This window comes from Jaculus jaculus, chromosome 17, assembly GCF_020740685.1.
Source record: "Jaculus jaculus isolate mJacJac1 chromosome 17, mJacJac1.mat.Y.cur, whole genome shotgun sequence".
In the NCBI taxonomy this organism is placed as follows: Eukaryota; Metazoa; Chordata; class Mammalia; order Rodentia; family Dipodidae; genus Jaculus; species Jaculus jaculus.
This window is the reverse complement of record NC_059118.1, coordinates 36,329,503-36,341,179: the sequence shown is the minus strand read 5'-3', so window position 1 is coordinate 36,341,179 and position 11,677 is coordinate 36,329,503. Positions and strand designations below refer to the sequence as shown.

General features: G+C 38.4%; 1 non-coding gene across 1 annotated transcript; it reads right to left on the bottom strand.

The window, feature by feature from the left end:
• Positions 1–1,360: 1,360 nt before the first annotated feature.
• Positions 1,361–1,466, bottom strand: LOC123455659. Its single transcript, XR_006634047.1, has one exon. It is a non-coding gene; the product is annotated as a U6 spliceosomal RNA (small nuclear RNA).
• Between the last annotated feature and the right edge of the window lie 10,211 nt (positions 1,467–11,677).

Genomic DNA, 11,677 nt, shown 5'->3' with positions numbered 1-11,677 from the left:
TAGAAGATTTAAAACAACCAGAGAAAACATGAAACAGTAGCTTCAAGTCCAACAAATCTAGTCAGTGACAAATCTCCAAGTCCAATATTCCAACCAGCAAAAAGTATCTGCTATTTCAATTCTGCCCCTCCAGTTAGTCTATTCACAGTCCTAGAAAACTTCATCCAAAGCCAGCAGCTCTTCTTGGCAACCATCTTGTGGTCCTGGCATCTCCACTGCAAGCCATGATTCATCCCTACAGCTCCATCAGGTCTCCATGCAAGCATCCAGCAAACCTGCTTCACACTGCCCATGGCTGTTTCAAAAACACAAGACTGTGTTGCAAACACAATGACCCTCTCTTTCCTGCATTTCTTATACTCAGTAGTACTAAGTAGGGTGCAATTTATTAGTCCATAGGGGAAATAAAGCAGACTTTGAAGAACAGCACACTCCTTGAGCACTCAGGCCCCTCCAAAAGAGACTACATTCTTTCTGTTGCCCCAGTTCGGGTCAGCTGGACCAATCTCAGTGTTTGTAATTTCTCATTTATCTCTCAATTGCAGTGGAACTGGTAGCAGTTTCAACCAAAGATTTAATTTTTTCTGTGTCCTATTCCTCTGCTCACACCAGTCCATTTCTACACAATGCAAACCTGTATGAATTCTCAGGACACAGACATAACAGCAAGCCTGTCACACAAAATGTTTCTAGTTCAGTCCAAGCAAAGCTCTTTCTCACCCTCATAAGCCAAACCTCACAGTCCATCATTCAGGTCTTTCAACTTTGACCAGAATCATTCATCAAGCTGTACTAACAGCACTGCAAGGTGTCAGTTAAGCCAAGGTTTCATATCCTTCCACATTCCTTTTGAAAATCAGTTCCAAAAGGCCAATGCCCCACATTCACATGTCTAACAGCAATTCCACTCCTCTTGTACCAACATTACTGTTGCAATCAGATTTGGATTGCTGGCAGAAATCACTGACCAAGATCAGTTTTTGGGGAAAAAAAAAAAAAGGTTCTTTTGGTTTATAGACTTGAGGGGAAGCTCCACAATGGCAGGGGAAAACGATGGCATGAGCAGAGGGTGGCCTTCACCCCCTGGCCAACATAAGGTGGACCATAGCAATAGGAGAGTGTGCCAAACACTGGCATGGGGAAACTGGCTACAACACCCAAAAGCACACTCCAACAATACACTCCCTCCAGGAGGCTTTAATTGCCAGTTTCCATCAACTAGGAACCTAGCATCCAGAACACCTAAGTTTAGTGGGGATACCTGAATCAAACCACCATAACATGGTAAAGACAATATTTATTTCTTTAAAGAATATGTTTATATAAACATCAAGATATTTGAATTTAAGGTAAGCTGTCTAAAAATATAAAACATTTCATGAACTTGCTTGCATTCATTGTGCAGGGGTCATGCTAATCTTCTGTATTGTTTTGATTTCAGTATATGTGCAATTGAAAGAGTGAACATAAAGTATAAATATTGATTAAATAAGTAGAAATGTTTCCAAGAATATAATCTAGCACATGACATATGTCACACAACATATTGGTGTATTGTAGCTGAATTCAAAAGACATGATCCAAAATAATAAAGGTGGGCCCTGACACCTGACAGATCTAGAACTGAAGGTTAAACTTAACAGGAGAGCTATGATCATTAGAGTATTAAAACCTGGCCATGTGGAATAGGTAGATTTAAAAGATATCTCAAAAAAAAAAAAAAAAACCCAAAAGATATCTCAAAGTGCATTCATGGCCACAATTTCCTATAATGCATCAGTAAACTAATTTTCTTTCTTAGAACAATGTCAGAACTAAGATAATGTTTTTGGATAATTTTGTCAATCAGAGAATTTGTCAGTGAGCAATAGACTGATGTCACCTTTGGCATCATCCAAAAAATACTAGAAAGTATCATTAAACTGTAAAAGTGTTTAGAAAAAAAAAAAACAGTGTGGGAATGCAGTTTACCAGTAAATGTAACTTGTTTATATAATTGGCTTAGGCTGAAATAGATTTCCAAAAATGTGCTTGTTAATTGTTTCTGGCAGGAATCTTGAATGTCATGCTTACTTTGCTCTTACTTTTGTTATTTAAAAATTAATGTAGAAAATTACTACATATTGAAAACAATAAATAAACCAATGTAAATGTCAGCATAGTGTAATTAGGTAACTACGAATAAACATACCACCATGCCAGTGAACAGAAGTTCCTGGGAAATTGATTTACTTCAATAAAAAATAAAAGATTAGGACTGAGATTATACCTTAATATTAGAAAACTTGCTGAGCTTTTGAAAAACAAAAACAAACAATAAAAACAAAGAAACAAATGTTAAACACATGAATATATAAATAACCAATAAAAAATAAATGGGAAAGAAGCTCAGACAATGTAATAGCTTTGGTGTACATTTAAATGATAACTAACTACACTTAAGTAAAGGTGAAATCTATATGCACATTTTTCCTTTAACAAAACAAATGACTCCTGTCTCCTTGAAGGAAAACTTGGAGGCTGGTTTGGCATTTAGAATAGAAAGGAATTCCTGTGTAATTTACAGTAACTCCTCAATAGTGGCACAAAGCTCCATATCCTTAGTATTTTCCTTGAGAACCAACTTTTATTCTCTTACATTCATTTCATTCTCAGAGACAGGCATCTGGAGCATGTGCTAGCCATTTACATGTAAAACTCAAATGCAGAAAAATGAAACTGTCACGAAGTCATCGTAAGCAAATTGTATGTCTTCTTGTCTAGTGATTACTCTCCATTGAATGGGAAATCTGGGTACACTATAATCTTATTCTTATTTTGGATCCCAAAAATCCTTCTTGAAAATTTTTTGGGCATAAAACAATTCACCCTTTCATCATTAATGTGGGGGAAGAACAGGGATAATTCAGAACATTAACTGAATTCAGTTCCTTTCTAGGTGAACACACAAAAATGATTTCCACCTGTTAGTAATTGCTGATTCATTCAACTATCCACCAATTCCTCCTAGGAAATTATTAATTGTTTGTAAATTACCTCTTATAACATTGCTTCATTGCTTCTATCTTTAGTCTTGCTTTTTTTTTTTTCCTACAAATGTGTGGACATTTAAGCATGTTTGAAAGCAGCAAAATTAGTCAACTGAAAGAACTTTACTGAGTGGAGCAATGCAACAAAACAGCCATCAATCACAGGATGACATGTCTTTGGGAACATTAAATTCCCACTTATGTTTTGGTTGCATTTAGAAATTAATACAAATAATTTAGGCAACAAGTCCATATTTGTTAGTAAGATAAAAGCCAAAATATAATTCTTACCAAAACTGTAATTTATAAGTGAAATCCATATATTTGAGTATCTGTCCATGCATAATAATGACTAGTTCTTCTCAAAGAGTTTCTTTTTTTTTAATTTTTATTTATTTATTTATTTATTTGAGAGCAACAGACACAGAGAGAAAGACAGAGGGAGAGAGAGAGAATGGGCGCGCCAGGGCTTTTTTTTTTTTTAATTTTATTTATTTATTTATTTGAGAGCGACAGACACAGAGAGAAAGACAGATAGAGGGAGAGAGAGAGAGAATGGGCGCGCCAGGGCTTTTTTTTTTTTAATTTTATTTATTTATCTATTTGAGGGCGACAGACACAGAGAGAGTTTCTTTATTCACACTGGAATTTCTGCTGAAGACACTATAACAGAGTCAGTCATGATGCCACACCCCAATAATCCAAACACTTAGGAAATGGAGGCTGGAGGACAAAGAGATCAAGAACAGTCTAGAACACATGCAAGATACCCTATCCATTCTAAAAATTTTACTGCCAGAGATAAAATTAACTTTGATCTGAATTTGATGACTAAAGTTAACTAAAAATAGGTAACCTGTTTGGAAGTAAAGTTATAAAACTGTTAGGGGAAAACATAGGATAAAACTTCTAAATCTGGACATAGGGAAAAATTGTTAGACCTAAAAACAACTAGCATGAACTATAAAACATTTGATCAGTTAGATGTCATCAAAACAATTTTAAAGTTGGCAATAAAAGACCCTGGGTAAAGGGTGTAAATAGAAGAGATATGTGGAGGTTAAACATTTGTAATGTTTAAATTATGGCTTTAATGTTTATGACACACCCCACCTCCTCACACAGATACCAGATTTCTGTGAAGAATATTCAGTCCCTTCCCCTATGTGGCTATATATGGAGATGGCTCTCTAACAAAGCCCAAGTTCCTCAAAATTGGTACCCTCAAAAGAAACACCAGAGGGCGCACTCTTGCTCCTTACCTCTTCCTCTCCTCAGCTTTCTTTTCTTTCCAAGTGAAGATGCAGAGATTAGGTGAGTGGAACCCACATGAGGGTCTCTTTTTTTCTCTCTCTCCTTCACCCACATGGAACTATCACTACACCTAATTTCATCTTCATCTTGGATTTTTCAGTCTCCAGAACTATAAGATCAAATTTCATTGTAAAAACCATCCAGTGTGTGGTACTGTAACAAGACTTACCAAGATGCCTAATCTACCACATAAAGACAAAGAACTGCATCAAGAAATCTTAAGGAACCTCATTGTTTAGCACCAGCAAACAACGGAGAAATGGCCACTGCTCATTCCATGGAAGGAGATAATATTATCTACACATAGGGTATGTTCGATGGCATTATACCCTATGATGAACGTGGATACCATGAGCACAATTAGGAATTATCACATAGTTATCTGAATTGTTAAATTTTAAAAAAATCAATAATGTGGCGGGGGAGATTACTCAGCAGTTAAAGGCACTTGCTTTCAAAGCCTGTCAGTCTGGATTTGATGAGTTTCCTGGCTAAGTGCACACATAAAGCCCAATATAAAAAATTAGTATATGCATCTGGAATTTGTGTGTACTAACAAGAAGCTCTAAAATACCATGCCCATACTCACTCTCTTTCCCCTTTAAAATAACAAAATTAAAAAATTAAAAATGATGACAATAGCAAATGCAAAAATACTAAAATGCTCATATAATACTACTAGAAATATAAGATGAAATAGCACTCAAAGATATTTTTGCACTTGCTTATAAAACTAAGGGAGCAATTTTATGTGAACTGATAACTATATACCTGGGGTTTCCCAGTAAATGAAAAGTCATGTTTACATAAAAACTTGTATGTACCTTCCCGTTAAGATGGCGGCTTAGGAGCCATGCCAAACCAGCCTAGGGAAGGATTTAAACAAAACCCCAGACAAACACAATCTTCTGCTGAAAAGTGGTTATTCATAGACACAGTAGAGAAGCCAGAGAGACCAAAGACCGACCAGAAATTAGGAAAATGGCCAGAGTTCCACTGAGGTGATCATGGCCAGTGATCTGCATGCCCAATGGGGCAGTCCCCCCACCCACCAGGCACACGAGGCAACAGCATCAGCAGAGAGTAAGCAACAGATGTTTCAACTCCATTAGCTTTCTCACAAAGTTAAAAAAAAAAAAACCTGAAATACAGCTGAGATCAATTAAAAAGCTACTGAGAGTGCAAGAAACTCCAGAAGTCTGAACTCTCCCATTCCCCACCATCAGAACCACTAACCTCCAGCATTCAGCCCCCAGTGGCAGCACAACCAGCAGAAGGGTTCAGAGATCCAGCTGCACAGCACAACATGGAGGGATCGAGGGGGCACTCAGCATTGGTGAGAATGGAAGCCACCCCAAAAGGTAACGAGGCTAACTGACACCCCCCATAAAAACAGGTACACAGTCCTGCAAGAGCTAATCTCTCCTTGTCAGGGCAGGTTACGAGGTCTATATATAGGTTGGCTTCACCATTTTCAAATAACCCTGTATTTTGGGGTTGAATTTTGTTGCTTTGGTGCTTCTATATATATATATATATATATATATATATATATATATATATATATATATATATATATATATTGGCCTTTGCTTTTTGCTTCTGTCATTTTGGGGGCAGGGTCTGATCTAGATCCAAGGTAACCTGGAACCCAATTCAGAACAGAAATCTCTACCTTCCAGCTGAAAAGAGTAAGGGTGTAGAACAACACACAACCTTAGGGATTTTGGCTTTATATGACTATCTGTTTGAATCCCCACAATTGCATACTTTGTGCTGGTTTTTATCAACTGTGTATGTTACTTGGTTGAAGTTTAGAATTTGCCATAAACTTAATCCACCCAGTCTACTAGAATACTTGCTTAGCAAGCAGACTCAACGCTTGGGATTATTTCTGTGGCTCGATTGGGAGACAAGAGCTACACATGGCACCTTGAACTCATTTTCTTGATGGTATATACAGGTGGATTGCCATGTGTGGGAACACGGCAGATAAGTAGAAAACCCAAGCTTCAAATTGATTCAGGATACAAAAGTCGCTACAATATAAAACAAGAAACTCAAAAAAATCAGACAATACAGTCCACCAAAAACTATAAATCCATCAGAAATGACCACCAATGAGACTGTTTAGAAGAAATGCCTGACAAGGATTTCAAGAAAATGATGGTACCTATGCTCAAAGAAATCAGAGAAGACATAGTTTCTTAGACTTTGCAGCATTTCATTCTAGGCCCTTTTGGCTTTTAGGGTCTCCATTGAGAAGTCTGAAGTAATTCTGATGGGGGTTACTTTTAAAAGTGATGTGCTGTTTTTCCCTAGCTGCTTTTCAAATTTTTCTCTTTGGTGTCAATGTTTAGAGTCTTAATGACAATATGTCTTGGAGAGCTTCTCCTTTGGTCCAATCTGTTTGGAGTTCTGTTAGCTTCTTGTATCTTGATGGGCCTTTCTTTTGAGAGAGTGGAAAGTTTTCTTCAATTATTTTGTTAAATAAATTCTCCATGCTTTTTGTCTGAATTTCTTCTCCTTCTGGCATTCCAGTGATCTGGATATTAGGATGTTTAAGAGTATCCCACAATTCCCTCATGTTCTGTTCACAGAAATTTTTGAACTTATTGAAACTTTTGAACTCTTGAGCTGTTTCTTCCATCTTGTCTTCCAGATTAGAGTTTCTTCCTCCACATACATGGCTGACTCTATTCTTGAGAGCTTCCAGCAAGTGTTTGGATTTATTCAATGTGGTTTGAATTTTCTACTACTTTTCTATGTGTAGGTTACATCCCTCTGTCAAGCTCACTTTTTATATCATTTTCTGATTTTCTTGATGCTTCTTGAAATTCATCCTTGCATTTCTTGATGTCTTCATATAGCATCACCAGCTGATTTTTGAAGTTCTCTTTTTTATTTCACTCTCCTTCATACCTCTTAACTGTCTTTGCACTCCTTCTAGTTCCTTATCAATTAGGTCTAGTCTAGTGATGGCAATATCCACATGAAAATTGGAATGGCATGGCTGGAAGCTGGAAGAGAGTCAGTCTGGAAATAATCAGCCCGTCTACTGTCAGAAGGTGCTACGTGGGCGACTGGTGGAAAATAACTGATATCTGTCCATGCAACTCATGGTCTAACCTACTTAGCATCAAATAACCTGTTGTGATGCCCACACAAGTGCAATAGTGGCACACAGCCATGGTGGAAAACCAACTGCTCTTGATTTGGCTAACTGATCCACTCAATAGATTGGGACCCATAGCTGAAGCTGGAAAACAAGTCAGCACCATATCCAAACATGAGCCAGCTCTCCATTACCAAGCTACAACCAAACATGGGCTACAACAGGGCCTAAACCTATTAAATTCTCTATAAAAAATAAAGGTTTTCCCATTTGTCTGGTGCTAACTTTACCATCTGTTGGAGAATCTGCTTCTCTTTTCCAGATAGACATAGATCCTAAGGAAAGAACCACCCCATCATACCTCAAAAAGGCCCCAGCTGAAACTAAGAATAATTGGCAAAAAAATCAAGGGTGCTGTTTTCTTGGTTAACTGGGTACCAGCACAAGGGAGAAGGAGATTGATACAGACAACAATCAACTCATGATAAATCAGGTATCCAGAGACACAGAGGCTCCCAACACATCACTGCAGCAGACCCAAAATGAACCCAACATGGCCCAGGGAAATTTTTCAGAAGACGGGCCAGAAAGAATGTCAGAGCCACATAGGTCATGATACGCAGAGACATTTCTCCTACCCATAACCGTGGGCTAATTCCACTATGCATGGCACATATATCTCAACAAGGAGGGGCCAGTGGAAGGGGTTAGGATGTGGATGAGCCTAACAATGGTACCAACTTGGCTGTATTCACTGAGTACAAAACTAATTAATAAAAAAATTTAATTAATTTTTAAAAAATGGAGAAGAAATGAAGGGAATCAAAGAAGAAAACAAAGTATTTAAAGAAGAAAACAAACTTCTGAAAGAGAAAACAAGAAACCACTTTAATGAAATGAAGAGGTTATTATAAGACATGAGTAAGGAAATAGAAATACTGAAGGAAAAAAACAGGCTGAAATCCTGGCTCTGAAGAACACAGTCAATGAAATTAAAAAAAAAAAAATATATATATATATATATGGACACACACACACTCCGAAGAAAGTCTCACCAGTAGAATGGATGAAGGAAAGAACAGAATATCTCAACTAGAAAATCAGGTGGCATATCTAATACAGTCCAACAAAGAAAAAGCAAGCTAATAGCAATGTAGGTATGAATGGGAATTTCAAGATGTCCAGGACACTATGCAAAGATCAAACATAAGAATTCAGCATAGAACAGGAGAAGAAATTCAATCCAGAGGCTTAGTAGGTGTTTCCAACAATATCATAGAAGAAAAATTTCCCCAATTTGGGAAAGAAAGGCCAATGGAGAAACAAGAAGATTTTAGAACACCAAACAGACAAAATCTGGAAATAACCTATCCTTTCCATGGTATAACTAAACTACTAAAAATATAAACCAAAGAAAATATATTGAAAGCAGTTAGAGAGAAGAAGCAAGTTACCTATAAAGGCAAACCTATCAGAATAACTGCAGATTACTCAATACAAACTTAAAAAGCCAGAAGGGCTTGGAATGATATATTCTTTGTTCTGAAAGATAACAACAGTCAACCAAGATTACTTTATCCTGCAAAGCTATATATCCAAATTGATGGAGAAACAAGGACATTCCACAACAAAAATAGGCTAAAGAATGACAATTAAGCCAACTTGAAAAAAAAAATACTTGAAGGAGTTTTTAATGTCGAAGAGAAAACAAAACACACACAAGAGGAAATAGGAAAAAATAAACCATACTCAAATAACAGTTAAAACAAATTAGTAAAAGGAAAATAGGAAACACTACAAAATAAGAAGAATGGCAAGAATAAATGCATACATTTCAATAAGACCTCTTAATATCAATAGCCTCAATACAATATACAAAATACACAGGATTGCAGACTGGATTAAAAGGCTGGATCTTGACATTTGTTGCCTTCAGTAGACTCATCTCTTAATAAAAGATAGACACTGCCTTAGGGTGAAAGGATGGAAAATAGTATTTCAAGCAAATGGGCCTTGGAAACAGGCAGGAGTTGCTATCCTAATATCTTACAGGATAGCCTTCAAACCAACATTAGTGAGGAAAGATAAAGAAGGTCATTTAATGCAGATTAAAGGAACACTTCAGCTGGAGGACATGGGGGCAAATAAATACAATTAGACTTATAGTCATAGATAACATAGAACACATTTGTAGTGGGAGACTTCAATACCCCACTGTCATCAATTGAAATGTCATCCTGGCAAAAAATGAACAGAGATATCTGAATTAAATGATGTCTTGGAACAAATGGACCTAACAGATATCTATAGAACATTCCATCCAAATGCTGTAAAATATACGTTTTCTCAGTAGCACATGTAACATTTTTTAAAATAAACCATATGTTAGGACAAAAAGCAAATATCCACAAATATATGAAAACTGAAATAATCCCTTGTACTCTATATGACCACAATGGGATCAAACTATAAATCAGCAACAAGAAAAGCTACAGAGCATACAGAAGTTCATGGAGACTAAACAGTATACTATTGAATGATCAATGGATCATTGAAGAAATCAATAAATTCATAAAATCAAAGGCTGAAAATACAACATACAAAAGCCTTTGGGATGCCATGAAGGCAGTCCTGAGAGGGAAACTTATAGCTCTAAGTGCCTATATTAAGAAATTAGACAGGACTTCCGGTTAAGATGGCGGTGTAGGTACCACACCAAAGCAGCCTATGGGGGAAAAAGACCAAACAAACTCAGCAAAATACAAACTTTTACTAAAAAGTGAGGTACATAAGAAATTGAAGCAGCAGTAGCGGAGAAGTAGAAGAGATCCAGAGCATCCAGAGCCCGCACAGGCCGGCAAAAGTGGCCCCAGTAGCTCTGCAAACCGCCGCGGCGGCGGCGCACCAGAAAGCCACCAAGCTTGGCTCCAGCTGCAGGAAAGGCCAGGTGCAGGAACTTCCCCTCACACTGGCACTCTCTGCAACTCAGGAAACATGAAGGGAAAGCGGCAGTGAGCAGCGGAGGAGGAGACCACGAGGTAGAAGAACACATGGAGCAGCAAGAGAACCAGAGCAGCTCCAGCTCCCTCCCCTCCCCCACCGCCTGAGCCCAGCTCCCATGAACAGAGCAGTGGTACCGGGACCTGGCCACACCAACTTGAGCCAACAGCGGGACCCAAGCAGGAGCAGAGTTCGTCAGCAGCATCAGTGGCTCCGGCACCTGTAACAGTGTCCCCAGCAGTAGCAGATCCACTAGCGGCAGCAGTGGCAGACCCAGCAGCAGCAGACCCAGGAGCGGCAGCAGCAGCAGATCCTGCAGCAGCAGCTTCAGTGGCAGTGGCGGCAGTGGACCCAGCAGCAGCAGCTTCAGCAGCAGTGGTGGCTCCTGCAGTGGCAGCTACAGCAGTAGCAGAAGAGGCATCAGCAGCAGTGGGCCCAGCAGCAGCAGCTTCAGCAGCAGCAGCTACAGACCCAGCAGTGGCAGCTTTAGCAGCAGCAGTTCCAGCAGCAGGGGTGCTGATCTACAGGGCCACACTTGCCAGACTCGGTTTGCCCTGTAGGAAAAGCCAGTGCCCATATCCAGAAATAAGGACAGCAGCCTGATGACCCAGGCAGCAACTTACTGAGACCAAAATCATCCAAGGTAACTGGGATTGCACCAGGGAAGGGTCTCACTTGGTTGCAAGCTGACTTGGATGCATCAAAAGAACAGAAATCTTAACCTCTTTGTTGATACAGGATCTGGTCATTATAATAACTACTCTTGCATACATATTGGGGTGTTTTTGATTGAATGTGTACAGTGTTTAGTTAAATTTTAGAATCTACCTGTATTTTAGCCACTCAGCCTGCATGGATACTCCCATAGCAGGGAAACTCAACCCCTAAGAACACCTTTGTAGATACTCTGAGAGTCTTAGGAGCCACACCTAACACCTTAAGCTCCTACAATGAAAATATATAACATCAAATCAATTGATACAGCTAAGAATACCCAGCTAGCTAGAAAATCCAAGTTTTAACTTAATGGAAGATGCAAAAATATATACATTATAACACAAGAAACACTAAAAAGCAAGACAATATAAATCCACCTAAAAGTATTAATGCATCAGAAATGTCCTCCAGTGAGAATGAGTTACAGGAAATGCCTGAGAAAGAGTTCAAAAGAATGAGTGTAAATATGTTCAAAGAGGTCAAAGAACAAATCAAAAGAATC